General features: G+C 36.5%; 1 pseudogene; it reads right to left on the minus strand.

Moving 5' to 3' along the window:
* Positions 1-8,562: 8,562 nt before the first annotated feature.
* On the minus strand, positions 8,563-10,670 carry LOC102497693 (E3 ubiquitin-protein ligase RNF139 pseudogene; annotated as a pseudogene).
* Positions 10,671-16,265: the final 5,595 nt, after the last annotated feature.

A 16,265-nucleotide genomic window follows, 5' to 3' on the forward strand; every position in this document is an offset into this window, starting at 1 on the left:
TTAGGAATTCATTTCTGAAATATTTTTTGCTGGGTATAAAATTTTAGGTAGATAGTTTAGTCCTTTTAGGACTTTAAAGATGTAAGTCCATATTTTTAAAAATTTATTTTACATTCATTCACTGAATATTTATCACAGCATACAAAATGAGATTTCCCATCCAGAATACACTGTATGTATAGTGGCTTAATCATACATGTTATCATCAACAAATAATATTCCATTTCTTGTTATATATATTTTTTTTCCTCCTAATTATCACCCTCTGCCATTTCTCACCCTCTTCCCATACTGTCTATGGTGTCTGCAGTTGCTTTCTATTCCTTTATTCCCCCACATTTTAGAGATTCATAAAATACCTTAATGTATTTACAGGTAGCAAGTTCAACTTACATATACATAACTGTGAACACATGTTTGACTTTAGGCATGAAAATTTGTGAGTACCATGAATATAGTATAAAGTAGCACTTAGCTGAGACTATATAGCTTACCGTGGTCATTAAATAGGTATTTTTAAATATTTTTTTTTAATTTCAAGAAAGGAAGTTTTAGCTTTCATAGATAAAATTCAAAAAATGCTAAGAGGACTTTGCTTAAGACTTAAAGTCAGGAAACAGGTTAGGATTCTGTTCAAATAGTAGGTACATGGACCTGTCAACACCTCCAGAGAAGACAAAAATCCTTAACTCTAGAAAACAAAACATAGATGAAGATCAGTGAAGTTTTAGTCAAAAGCCATAAAATTCTATTTTACCTGTTCAGTCTCATGAATTTAATCTCTTATTTTGTGGTCTGATGTTTCCATTTAAATTCTGGAAGATAACATTAAACTCTGGACTTGTCCTTACCATTAAGCAGGGCATTTTCTTAGTTGTTTCTGAGCTCTTATTTCTGTTTTTCTGACTTGAATTTTCCTGATATCGTGTTCTGTTCAGAACTTCTTGGAGAAATGGTCTAGTGTCAGGAAATTCTTTCAGGTTTTGTCTATCTGAGAATGCTCTTGTCATCTCTTCTTATATGAAGGATAATCTTGCCAGGTATAGGATTCTTAGTTGAAATTGCTTTTCACTCAACACTTTGAATATATTTTCCCATTCTTTCCTTGCTCACATTGTTTATGATGAGAGATCCAAAGTTAGCCTGATGGAATTTCCGTTGCAGGTAACTTGATGTTCCTCTTTTGCCAATCTTAGTATCTTGTGTGTGTGTGTGTGTGTGTGTGTGTGTGTGTGTGTGTGTGTGTGTGTGTGGTTTTGGTCAATCTGGTTATAATGTCTCTTGGAGAAGATCTTCTTGGGTTGATTCTATTTGGGGTCCTTTGTATTTCTTGGGTCTGGATCTTTGAATGGCTCTCTAGATTTGGAAAGTTTTCTTTCAGGATTTCATAGAATAGATTATCAATGCCCTTATTAGTCTCTTCACCTTCTGGGATATTGATTTTCCAGCTGTTTGGATGTTAATGGTATCTAGTATTTCTCATATATTATTCTCATTTTGGGGGGCTATTTCTTAGTATTCATGGTGGATTTTTCTAGGCCAAGGATTCTATTTTCTACATCTGAGATTCGATTTTTTATGTATGATTTAATCTGCTTTTAATACTTTCAAGGGAGGTTTTGACTTCCTCTGTTATAGCCTTCATCCCTAAGAGTTTCATTTTACTCTTTTTTATGGTGTGCATTTCCTTTTTTAGATCATGCAAAAACTTCCTCACCTCCTGGAACTCATTGGCACTTATCTCCTGCTTCTTCTGGAGTTCATTGTCTCTCTTCTCTTGCATCACTGTTAACTTTGTCTTATGAATATTCTAAAATTTTTTATCAGATATTTCCACTAGTTCCATTGAACTATCTGTGGATGAAGAGGAGTTGTTCTTTTCTCTTGAGGGAGAGGTACTTTCTTGGTTTCTCATATTTCTTATGCATCTACAGTAATTTGTAGTCATCTAATTGGTTGCGTGTTTCTTCCTAATTTCTAGAAGTTCAGTCTGAGCATTCAATGGCATGCAGAAGGAGGTGATTTGTAATCTCTTTGCTGCTACATTTTTCTCCCTTTGTGCAGCAGATTCAGTGAGAATTGAGGAATATGTTGACCCTAACAGTATTTAGATGTTTGGCTATGGTTCACTTGGAACTGTCTAGACACTCAGTGGGTGTACGCTGAGCAGCAAAGTAATGAAGTAAAAGAAAAAGGATAAGAAAACAGAAAGAGAAAAAAAAAAGAGAGAGAACAAAAATTTAAAAATATAATTTATTTTTTAAAAAGCAAAAAATGAAAAAATAAAAATACTAGTTCTTAGCTCCCATGGAGGAGTCAGTCTTCTTTTGCCCTTTTGACTCTCCTAAATGGGAGGGAGGGGGATTATTAGCAAGATAAAGGTGGATCTGAGAGCCAAGAAAACACTTTACCTTGAAAACATTTTTAAAAAGAAAAATTTAAAATATGAAAATACAGAGACAGAAAAAGACAGAGAGAAGAATATGAGGGGCTCTACTACTTGAGGATGGGGTATGGAGAGTGAATGCTCAGCAGAAAATATTCATTTTTTTCCCTTATTCCCTAAAAGCACTAGTTCTCAGCTCCCATGGATGAATCAATCTTCTTTTACTCTTTTGCCTCTCCACTCAAGGATGGGGTCTGGAGAGCAAATTCTCAGTAGAAAATCTTCATTTCTCTTATTCTCTGGGAGCACTAGTTCTTCTGTTTGCCCATATTTTTAATCACTCACATTTGTTCTGATACATAGCCTACTATCATTCATTGTGTTCATATTTAATTAGTCTTTTATGTTTTCCTGCTTTTTAGAGAGTTTCTATTACTAGCTCCAACTAATCTTATTCTGATGAGCCTTACTGCAATTTTCTTCATGTTTAATCTGCTTGAATTTCACTCAGTTTCTTAGGTCTATGGTTGTATTATTTTCATTGAATTGGAAAAATTTCTGGCCAGTGTTTCTTCACAAAAATTTTTTTTGTCCTGCTCTCAGAGCTCTCTGATTTTCATTCCTTTTTGGACTTCAATTCTGTGTTTACTAGACCACCTGAAGTTGCCTTATGGCTCATTGATAGTTTGTTATTTGTTCTTTTTATTCTCTGTTTCAATTGGATGGTCTATATTGCAACATTTTTGAGTTTACTATTTTCTGGCTGGCCCCACAGTTCAGTAAGAGAGCTGGATGCTACATGGCTGACTATAGTTCAAATCATGGCACTCACAGCTTTTAAAAGATGGCAGCTGCATGTGTGTGAATCCCCCCAATTCCAACAGGATGAAGAAAGGGAAAAGTATTGCAGCATGACTATGTCTCATTGAGTGTGCTATTTCTCTTCCCGCCCCTCTCTTTTTCTCTCTCATAAGCTCACATGTCCTCTGGCAACTAAAAACATTTTTTTTCTTTTGCTCCTACAATGTCTAATCTGATATTAATTATGTTTAGTATATTTTTATCTCAGATGTTTAGTTTTAATCTTTAAAAGTCTGATTTCAGTCACTTTACATATTTGGAGTCAATATGCACCATGCTCAACACCTCCTTTACTTTTTGTTTTGTTTAGAATTTTATATACAGAGACTATGTTGCCCAGACTGGCCTTGAAATTGTGTCCTTCCTGTCTCAGTGTGTTGACTAGCTGGGGTTATTGGGATGCCTAAATGTGCCTGGTAAGCTTCTTAAACATTTATAACATAACTGTTATAATGGCCTTATACAATAATTATATCATTGTATTTTTTTAATGTAAGCTTCAGTTAATTTTGAAAAGTCGTTATGGGGACCAGCAGTTAGCATAATGGCTATGTCGCTGGACTCCCACATAGTCGACTGTGGTTCAAGTCCCGGACCCGGTGGCTTAAACTCACGCCAGGAGCATGTGCGTACCCAAGCAAGATCCCGAGAGGAAAATGCAGGCGAAGGGATTGCAGCATGGCCATCCCCGCTGGAGAGTGATTTCTCGCTTTCTGTCTCTCTGTCTCTGTCTTTCTGGCAAGCACATGTGCAAAACTTCACAAAAAAAAAAAAGTCATTATGAGTCACTTTAGCCAGCTTCTTTGCAAAACTTGTAATTTTTTTGAGTGCCAGACATTGTCACTTTTCTTTGTTGGTAATGAACATGTTTATATTATTATAAATATTATTGATCTTTATTCAAAATGCTTTTATATTACTTGGAATCGGATATAGTATTAGGTCTTAATTTTATTCATAAGAAATTATCAGAACAACATTTATTCTATAGTTAACTTCTCCTATAATGGAGACAATATCTTTTTGATTATTCTAAATGTTTTTTTCATTATAAGTATTTCCACACTATTAGTGAAAGAAGGACCACTTCCACAATAGTGGTGAAAGAAGGACCACTTCCACAAATAGTATACTCTTCACTGTCTGTTTCTTATATCCTTGTGGGTAGTTATTTTCCAAATGCAATTTTCTCATACTCTTTTTGTGTCTGGTACTCATATAAATATGAGAAGTGGATGCTCCACAGATCTCTGCAGTTGTTTGGAAGCTCAAATTAAGCTTACCTTCTCTCTGCTCCCAACAGAAACCATAGAATCATTGATGTTAAAATTGCAAGAGACTTTAAAGTCAATCTTATTCAGTATTATTATTTTGCAGATATGAAAACTGAGTCACAGTGAGGATAAATTCCTTGATAATGATTTTATATATATATATTCTGTTGGAGAAACTAAAAAGAGTGCATTTCTAAAAATCTTAGTCTAGGCCTGGCAGGTGACATGGTGGTTAAGAGTGCTAGACTCCCACATGGTTGACCATGGTTCAAGTATCACCTGGAGACTTGTTTTCACTCTATCTGTCTTTCTGAAAATATTAAAATAATAATAATAAACAAAGTTAAATAAAAATCATTCTTTAAAAGAATCTTAGTCCAGTGTTAAGTCATAGTCACCATATTTGATTCAAGATAATTGTTTTTTTCTTTGCTTTGCCTTTTTAAATTTATTCTAGTTTCTTCCATACATTCAATCACATTATTTATCTTACAAAATGAATATTTCAATATGTGAACATTTCCTAGTCCAGTTGATAAAACTATAAAATATCTTCAACAGATAATATCACATTTCTTTGTCCCTCTAATGCTTTGCCTTTGTATTTTTCTTCTAAATGTGCTTACTCAGGCCCTACTCTTCCACACACACTATATCTGTTATTTACACTCATTTACTGTGATTGTATACCCTTTAGTCAATCAGTTTCAGTCATAGAGTGCAGACACTCGGTATATATTAAGTGGGGACATACGATATCTCTCCTTCATAGCGTGGCTTGCTTTACTCAGCAGTAAATTGTCCATATTTTTCCACTTTCTGTCAAAAGCCATGGTTTTGTTGGTTTTAATGGCTGAATAGTATTCCGTAGAGTATATGTGCCATAGTTTTTCAATCCACTCACCTTTTCGGGGGCATTTGGATTGGTTCCATATCTTTACAATTGTGAATAGTGCCACAGTAAATATCGATATGCAAGCACCTTTCCGATGAATAATTCTTCTGTCTTTTGTGTAGATACCAAGGAGTGGGATTGCTGGATCATATGGTAGTTCTATTTGTAGATTTTTGAGGAATCTTCAAATATTTTTCCACAGTGGCTGGACTAATTTACATTCCCACCAGCAGTGTAAGAGAATTCCCCTTTCACCACACTCCCACCAACACACTGAGAGACACTGGGGTATGGAAAGACTCCTTAAATAAGACCCCCAAAGCACAGGTGTGAATTGACAGCCCTCAGAATGGGAAAATATTTTTGTAAATTATGCATCAGATAAGGGATTGATAACCAGAATACACAAGGAACTCAATCAGATGTTTGGAAAAAAGAAGATCAACCCTATTAAAATATGGGAGAAGGAGTTGAAAAGAACACTCTCTAAAGATGACATATGAATAGCCAAAAGGCATATGAAAAAATGCTCAACATTCCTCATTGTAAGGGAAATGCAGATCAAAACAACAATGAGATACCACCTAAGCCCAGTCAGAATGTCTAAGATTAAAACAAAAATGATAAGTGATTCAAGATATTTGTATAACATGTCTTTCTTTTCCCAATTCAAACTGTTGTTTAAAGGCAGGTCCAAAGTATACTTGAATGGGGAGGCTCACTTTAGTTTCAGAATTCATGAAGAATTATATGCTTTGTAGAGCACAAAGGATGAATAAAATTCATATAGGCATGCAGGCAGATGGGAGTAGAGAAGGGTATAAGTAAACACTCATAGATGTAACATTATTTGCAAAAGCATTGTAGCATGGGACCAGCAATTAGTGTAATGGCTATGTCGCTGGACTCTCATGTAGTCGACCACCTTTCGAGTTTCGGATCCAGCGGCTTAAACTCACACCAGGTGCATGTGCGTGCGTGCCCAAGATCCTGAGAGGAGAATGGAGGAAAAGGGATTGCAGCGTGGCCATCCTCCCTGGGGGGTGATTTCTCGCTTTCTGTCTCTGTCTCTCTCTGTTTTTTCTCCTCTTTTTTTGGGGGGACGCACACGGCCTATAGGAAAAAAAAAAAAAAAAAGCATTGTAGCGTGAAACTGTTGTTAAATTCTGTAAGTGAGAAGTACCTTAACATGGATGGAATTATGTGCTATTCTCCAATGTCTGAATTTTAGTCTGCAGGAAATGATGAAGTATGGGAATAACAGAATCACTTTTATGGACATCAGGAAAATGGCAGAATAGGAATCTTCAGTCCTCATCTCTCCACAGAAGCGCCAATTTTGATAACCATCTATAGATAAGAAGACCATTGTGGGGACCCAGAAGACAAGTCTAGTGGTCCCAACACCTTGCTGAAAAATATATCTGAAAATAGATATATTGAAAGGGGTTAGCAAAAACATTTACACACTTCTTATTTCATCCCCTCTCATAATGGCATAGCTCAGTGTCAAAAGACTTCCTAAGCTTGTAATTTATCCCATGCAGGAAAGTGAGAACACAGTGAGTGCTCAGTTTACCCATCCATAAAACAATACCAACTTTCTTCTAGCCCCACCCAGAATACCAAGAGGATCAGCATGGTCAAATAGCTTAAGAGCAGCTAGGGCCAAATAAAGGAACATCACTAACAACAAGGACACAAAACTCAACACAATAAAAACTATATATGGTAATATCATACTGAATGGGAAAAAGCTGAAATCTCTTCCACTAAAAACTGTAACAAAACAAGGCTGCCTACTTTCTCCACTCCTTTTCAATATGCATTAATACAAGAGAGTTAAATAAATCTTATTTAAATAAAAAAAAGAAGTAAAATTATCTCTGTTTGTAGGTGATATAAGCATATACATGTAAAATCCAAAAGAATTTACTAAAAAACCTCCTGAAAATGATAAAAGATGACAGCTAAGTGGCAAGATACAAAATTAATTTACAAAAATTTGTAGTATTTTTATACACCTACAGTGAACAGACTGAGGTGGAATTGAAAAAAAAGTAATTCCACTTAAAATGACCACAAAAGAAATACAATGGTAAAGAATAAACCTAATCAAAGAAGCCAAAGAATTCTGCAAAGGAAAATGATAAAACACTAAAAAAAAAATTGAAAATGACACACAAAAATTGAAAAGACACCCCATGTTCCTGTATTGGAAAATTTAATATAATCAAAATGGAAATCCTCCCCAAATTAACCTACACATTTAATGCAATCCAAGTCAAATTGCCAGAGACATTCTTCACAGATGTAGAAAAAAATTATAGAATTTGTCTGGAAACATAAAAGATCTCATATTACCAAGCAATTCTGTGCAAGAATAGTGGAGTAGAAGGCATCTCACTCCCTGATCCCAAAATATATTACAAAGCTGTGGTAATTAAAATGGTATGGCACTGCATAAAACAGACGTATAGACCAATGGAACAGAATAGAAGCCATGATATAAATCCCAAAACATATAGACAACTGATTTTTAATCAAAGAAACCAGACAATCCGGTGGGGAAAAGCAAATCTCTTGAGCAAATGGCATTTGAAAAACTGGATATCCACCTTTAGAAAGGTAAAACTGGATCCCTGCCTCTCAATGTTAACAAAAATAAATTCAAAATCGATCAAAGATAAAAACCTGTGACCTCAAACTTTAAAATTACTGGTGGATAATGCATACCAAACTTTTGGATACATCAAAGTAAGTAAAGACTTCTTAAATAAGAACCCTAAAGTACAGGTAGTAATCCCCAAAAAAGACAAGTGGAATTATATCAGTTTAAAAAGTTTAAGCTCAGCAAAAGAAAAATTAGAGTGAATCAGAGAATATATTTTCTTTTTTGGTCAAAAATGTGAAAACATTTTATTCTATGTACAATAATGTGCACAAATTTAAATAGGTCACCAAAGAGACCAGAAGTAATTAAAGAGGTATATTTACAGTAACACATCACTGTAAATGTAAAACCATTCACAGGTTCAACATTGATACTGTTTTTGTGCTTGGTTACACACTGAAGTGAAGCATACTACTTCATTTGGGATAAACTAAATTTTAAACAAATATCTCAATGATTAGTAAATGTTATTTTAATCTGTATCATCATTAATAAATTCTTCAGCTGCTGTACCTGTGTGCTGAATCACTCCATTTCTTTCTCTCTGATCATCATCATCACAATCTGTACTTTCATCGTCATTCAATTCTCTGTCAGAGTCAGTAGCAGCTTCTCTTACAATTTCCTCTGGGTTTACATTGGGTGTGATAAATCCATTGTTGTTGGATATATTTGAATTATCCTTCATATCATCTTGAACGTACACTTCTTGATGGCACATTGGACAAGTATCTGGAATTTATAGCCATTTCCGAAGGCAAAGTGCATGGAAATAATGATTACATGGTGTAATACGAGGAGATGTTGTAAACACATGATAGCAGAATGCACATACATCATCTATTTCTTCCAGGTGGCTCCCCTTTATTTCAGGAAGTGTACTACTTTTCTTAACAGCTGTCCTATGACAGCTGTTTTTTGCTTGTAAGTAGATATTGAAATATGCATGTAGGCACATAATAGAAGCCCAAATTGCACTTTCCTGACTGAAACATCATAGTATAAGCCCCATTTCCAAACGTTACTACTCCAAATATAAATTCAATAATATTTCCTGTTGAACAAATGTAGTAGATATAATCATCAAGCTTTTCCCAGAGGACATTAAAATAGCCATCAATCATGAATAAGTTACAAACAGTGAGAGAAACAATTACTTTTAAGCACAGTTCCACACAAAAGGCTGTAACTGTAAACAACCATGTATTTAGTGCATAGTGATGCCAAAAACATAACTGAGTAAAATGGGAAGAACAAAGAGACAGACATAGGCAAACAGCACAGGAAAATGTCTACAAAAAGATGACACATGAGAAGCACTGAGAAACATCAATACATGGTTTGTCATTCCATGGATGAAACGCAGGACTGCAGTTAATAAAAGGCACATGTCTCTACTTAAATGAATAAGTTTCTCCTCTGGTCTTAGCCGACTTAAACAAGTCTGAAGAGCCAAAATAAAAAAAAATTAAAAAATATAAAAACAGGTGCTGCAAAGTCAAGCCACCTGTCATCTTCTTCAGTTGATCCAATAAAGGCCAATATTCCAAGCCCCAAATAATGTACTATTGAAGAAATTACAGCACTCACGTCCAGTACAGTTAGTGTAGATGGTAGATGAGCTCCCAGAAATCATCCCAAGAAATAAAGGAGTTGGTTTCATTTGCCATTCTTAAAATGTACATTAACACTGGAGCCCGAGCTGTAATTCTTGTTAGTCAAAAGGCTCGCAGTATATCTGGGAAAAGAATCCTCTTCCATGCATTCTCTATCAATAACTGTAATCCACAAATTCAATACGTGTGCCTCATGAAAAGATAAACATATCATATAGAATAATAAAACCATTTAAGTTTCACTGCCAAGACAAGCACAGTATTTAATGTGAGAATCAAGGAAGAAGTAAAAACTAAAGTCTCTCTGATGTGTAATGGTAGCTCGGTGATTAAGTCTATTATAGGAACCAAGAGATCCAAAATAATTAACTGTAAATAAATGGACTGAATCTGGACTAGTGTAATATATCCAATTCCAAATGTTAACTGTAGAATGATGAGTGCCATCCACAGTGAGGGACATTTTTGAGGAAGCGGCTCAATTCCAAAAACTGATATGTTGTGGGCACCATAGAGTCAATGTGCAAAGAAGCGTAATAACTCACCAACACTGAAGTTGCAGCTAACAGAAAGGCTGAGCTGCACATGTAAAACTTGAAAAGTGATTGCTGTGACAAAATCAGAACAACGCTGGTTACAAATATACCAAAGAGCCAGAGGAAGATCTGAAACATTATGAACGGTCCTGGCTGAAGTCATAGTAGGAGTTGAAGATGGTGTTGGTGATATAGAGGCAGGGCATACAGATGGCTACCTCAAGTGCTGACCAGACCTGCTAATGGGCCATCCACACCTACTGCTGTGGGCCATCCACCACCACCATGAGCTGCTGCCACACAGGAGCTGGGTGGACCCAGGAAGGCCACGTGGGGCAAGGCCTCCAGTGGGCAACTCCTCCCCGGGTGACTTGTCCCCCAAGGACTGCCTCTCCTGCCTCTGACTGCTTGCCCAGCTGCCCACTCATGCCTCTCCAGCTGGAGCAGGCACCTGAGGAAGTGGCTGTGGTGGCTGAGGCAGCTGGGCACTCCTGGGGAGGTCCCAAAGAATATATTTTCAAACTATGCTTCAGACAAGGAACAGATAACCAGGATATGCAAGGAATTCAAGCAGTTTACCACCTCCCCCCAAAGAAAAAAAGATCAATCTATTTCAAAGGTGGGCAAATGAGTTGATATACAATAGCAAAAAGCATATGAAAAAAATTCTTAACATCCTTTATCATAAGGGAGATGCAAATCAAAACCACAATGAAATAGCACCTAACCCCAGGTAGAATGGCTAAGATCAAAGCAATGATAAGTGCTGCAGGGGCTGTGTTCAAAAGTGAACACTTCTACACTGTTGGTGGGAATGTAAATTAATAAGGTCACTGTAGAAAACAATATGGAAGTTTCTCAAAGACCTACAAATAGAACTACCATATTATCTAGTAAGCCCACTCCTGGGTATCTACTCAAAGGATAGGAATACTCTCACCTGAAAAAGTGCTTGCACACCCATGTTTATTGTGATATTATTAACAATTGCTAAGACATGGAAGCAAGCCAAATGTCCATTATCAGATGTATTGATTGAAAAAAATGTGGCACATCTACACTATGAAGTACTATGCAGCCATGAAAAACAAAAGTACCCTGGCATTGGAAAGAAATTTGATGAAAATGGAAGATTTTATGCTAAATGGAAGCAAGCCAAACCTTGGAAGAGAAGCATTGTATGTACCCACTCAATATATACTGAATGCACTTTATAGATGAAACTTACAAATTGGAAAATATAGGGACCAGCAGTTGAAATAGTAGTTATGTCACTGGACTCCCACATGGCCAACTGCCATTTGGATCCCAGATTCAGTGACTTGAAAATCACATCAGGCATACATAGGTTTGTACCCAAGATCCTGGGAAGAGAATGAATTGTGGCATGTCCATTCCCCTCTGGAGGTAGATTTCTCACTTTCCCTCTCAGTGTCTGTCTCTCTCTCTTTTTCTCTCTCTCTGGCGAGTGTATGTGCCCTAAAGACAATCATAGATTTTGTCAGGAATGATAAAAGACCTCCTATTGCCCACAAACAATCCTGCGCAAGAAGAGTGCGGTGGGTGGCATCTCACTCCCTGACCCAAAAATATATTATAAAGCTGTAATAATCAAAACAGCATGATATTCGTACAAAAACAAACATGTGGCCCAATGGATCAGAATGGAGACCCCAGAAATAAATTCCCAAACATATAGCCAATTGATTTTGGATAAAAGATATCTGTCAATCTAGTGGAAAAGGAAAAACCTTTTTAATGAATGGTGCTGGAAAAACTGGATATCCACTGACAGAAAGATGAATCTAAACCCCTACCTCTCACCATTGATAAAAATCAACTCAAAGTGGGTCAAAGATCTAAACCTAAGACCGCAAGCTATAAAACTACTGCTGGAAAACACTAGGGAAATTCAGGGAGACATTGGGGTAGGCAAAGACTTCTTAAATAAGACTCTTAAACCACAGTCAATAATCCCCAAAATAGACAGTTGGGACTACATCAGATTAAGAAATTTCTGCATGTCAAAAGACACAGTAATGTGTGTGAACCACCAGCTCTCAGAACAGGAAAATATTTTTCTAAACTATGTTTCAGATAAGGAACCGATAACAATAATACACAGGGAACTAAGATGGTTTTCCGGAAAAAAAGACTATCAACCCAATTAAAAGATGGGCAAATGAACTGAAAAACAGCTCTCTAAGGAAGACATACAAACAGCTAAAATGCATATGAAAAAATACTCAACATCCCTCATCATAAGGGAGATGCAGTTCAAAACTACAATGAGACATCACCTAACTCCAGTCAGAATGGCAAAGATTGAAAAAAAAATAATAATAAAAGGAAAGTGCTGGTAGGGATATGGTGAATGGGGAACTCTCTTACACTGCTAGTGGGAATGTAAATTGGTCCAACCACTGTGGAGAGCAATATGGAGATTCCTCAAAGATCTATAAATAGAATTACCATATGGTTCAGCAATTCCACACCTTGGTATTTACTCAAAGGACAGAAGAACGATTAATCAAAAAAGTGCTTGCACATTGCTGTTTATTGCGACATTATTCACTATTGCTAAGACAGGGAACCAACCCAAATGTCCACAAGCAGTAGAATGGATAGAAAATGTGTGGCACATGTACTCTATGGAATACTGCCCAGTCATATAAAACAACAAGATTGTGGCTTTTGACAGAAAGTGGATGAATATGGAAGATTTACTGTGAATGAAGCAAGCCAGGCTATGAAAGAGAGACGGTGTATGTCTCCACTTAACATATACCAACTGTCCACACTCTATGGCCAAAACCGAATGACTAGAGGATATAGAAACATAGAAAATGGTTATAGATACCAGATACAGTGGGAGAAGGAGAGTTTGAGGAAAGACATTAAGGAGAAAAATAGAGAGGCAAGACATTTATAGGACAAATTATATGTTGATAATAACATATATAGTATCCCATACTGTACTGGTTAGAAATGTATTCCTGTTAGAAATTCACTTTACAAGATAAGTGACATATGTGATTGAATGTATAAAAGAAATTAAAATTTAATAATTCTCAAAAAAAAGCATTGGAAAATATGAAAGCTTGGAGAACAATTTTGGATACTAGAGACAGTGTTGGAGGAGGGTGAGAAATGTGGGAGGGTGAAAGGAATGGAATCAAGGGGGAAAGATAGAAGCAGGACCAGCAGGTGACATATTGGTTAAGGTGTTGGGCTCACATGTTACAAATCTTATTTCAAGTCCCAGACATGGTGGCTCGAAACTCATGATCGGTATATATGTATGCATGCTCTAAATCCTGAAAGGAGAATGGAGAAGGGATTGTGGTGTAGACATCTCCCCGATGAGTGGTTTCTCACTTTCTTTCTCTGTCTCTCCAGCGAGTGCATGCATCCTGTAACAAAAGTCTCTTAAAAAAAGGGAAAACTTTAAAGGGACACAAAAATAGAAAATTATCTGTTAATGATAACGTTTATGATAATTAACTTTTGTGGCGAGCACTGCATACGGAAGCCATCTCGAGCTATCCGCCATCTTGAAACCATTAGGCTTCACTTCCTCACTGAGCAAATCATTTCTCAGAAATCATGTGACCAACCGTTCTCCCTGGAAGTGATTGGGTTTCTAGGCGACGGGAGAGATCCACCCACAGCAATGATTGGTTAATGCTGTTCTATCTCATTTGCATTTCGGGCAGCCAATTGGTGCCCACCAGCTGTATATAACTCGCCATTTTTCCTGAATAAACGGAAGTAGACGGAAGAAGACGACTTGACCAGCACCTCGTAGTTTGTGTGCGTGTGTTTGTCCCATCTCTCACTCCCTCCCCCAAGGAACCTGTTCCACGGTCCCGCAGGCCGGGACATACTTTACTGGACTAATACACAGTGTATTCATGCTGGGAAAATTTATTTTCCATGTTGTAATAATATATAGTGATTGAATGTCTTTAAAATAATAAAATATAAAAAAGTCACATGATAAAATTAATGATTTTTATAAATACAGTTTAGTGACATTTAATAAATCATGATGTTATCCAAAATTGTCTCTAACTAGTGCCAGACATGTTTATCCCTCTGAAAGTAAAGTCTGGACAAACTAAGCAGAGAGTCATGATTCTTTTCCTTCCATTATGTTTGTCAACCACTATTCTACTTTCTGTCTGTATGGATTTCCCTACTATGGATATTTCATATAAGCAGAATTATACAATATTTGACCTTTTGTGTCTGCTATCATGTTTAAGAGATATTTTTGCTATAGGGTGTGTGTGCTAGCCAGAGAGAGAGAGAGAGAAAGAGAGAGAAAGTGAAAAATCACCCCCTTGGGGAATGGCCATACCTCAATCTATTCTCCATTCTCCTCTCAGGATTTGGGGCACATATACACATGCAACTGGTGTGAGTTTTAAGCCACTGGGTCCAGTTCTCAAGCCACAGTTGACTACATGGGAGTCAGCATGCACTCTGATGGTTGGTCTCTGGTATCTGGTATCCATAACTTAGCATGTTTTCAATATACTTTCAAATTATAAAGTGCATGCATTAGTATTTAATTTTTTTTCTGTTGTTGAGTAGTATTTCATTGTAGAATACAACACATTTTATTTATTCATTTAGCAGCTGATAAACATAAAATTTCCATGTATTAGATATTGTAAATAAGGCTGCTGTGAACATGTATACACAAACATTTCAATAGCTATTTTTACTTCTATATGAAAACTTCACATCTCTTATAGTAGTTGAAATCCTGAATCATATGATAACTTAAGTTTAACTTTGTTTAACAGTTCTGCTAAGCTGCTTTACACAAGAACTATATGATTTTTCATTTCCAGCACATAATGCATGAGGGTTCTAATTTCTCCATATTCTCACCAATTTGTGTTATTTTGTAGTTTTTAAAATGACTATTAAGACCACTCAGGTGGGTGAAAATAGTATTTATTTGTGGATTTGATTTGCATTTTCCTACTGACTAATAATGAAGCACCTTTCTAAGCATTTACTTGTCATTCATGCATTCCTTTAGACAAATATCTATTTGAAATATTAACCAATTTTAAAATTTATTTATTTATTTGTTATAGGACACTTATGCTTACTAAAGGTAGAGAGAGAGAGAGAAATTGAGAAAAGATCCCGCCAGGGGGGTGACCATGTTGTAATCCCTTTTCCTGTATTCTCTTGGGATTTGGGGTAAGCATGTGTGCATGCATGTGTGTGTGCACACACGCACACACACACCCACACACAATACTTTTCATGCCACAAGGTCCAAGATTCAAATTGCATGGTCACCATGTGGAATCCATCTGCCTTCACCATGCCATTGGCTGGCCCTTCCCTTTTTTTAGTTGAGTAGTTTTTATTTTTGAGTAAGTGTTCTTTAAATATCCAAGTGTATTATTATGATGTTTTAAAGGAAATTTAAAAGCTCTAGATGACTTTAATCACCACACCAACATTAAAAGGTGGGCTTTGTAAAATCCCATCTTTCTCTATCACACAAGGTATAACTCTCAAACATTGATATTAATGGCTTAGTGGATTCAGGTACATGGTGTTCCTTTAAGGTGCCTTAGGGAGCATAATTTTGATCCAACATATAGGATTCATTTAGTAGTGTTTTGATATAGGTTCTCCTGAAAGCAGGACCTGAGACAAGGAGACAAGTGCAGATGATATCAGAAGAAGAAATGTGGAAAGTTTGGCATAAAACAAGGAATGAGGAAAAACCAGGAATGGTTATTGAGCTGGTCACTTCTAGGTCAACTGTTGCTCAATCCCAAAAGGGAATTTTGGGGAACACACATTGAAAGCACCTGGAATTGCTGTCTGCTGCATTATTCAACCAACTTTCATTTCCTATTGGTGAAGAACTGCTCTCTTAGGTATCTGCTTTGAGCTTGTAAGCAGTTGACTATCCTTCAACAGCTTTATCCCCCTGGGGGGTGATTTCTCGCTTTCTGTCTCTATCTGTCTGTCTGGCGAGCGCA

Source organism: Tupaia chinensis, unplaced genomic scaffold, assembly GCF_000334495.1.
Source record: "Tupaia chinensis unplaced genomic scaffold, TupChi_1.0 Scaffold146567_1, whole genome shotgun sequence".
Taxonomy (NCBI): Eukaryota; Metazoa; Chordata; class Mammalia; order Scandentia; family Tupaiidae; genus Tupaia; species Tupaia belangeri.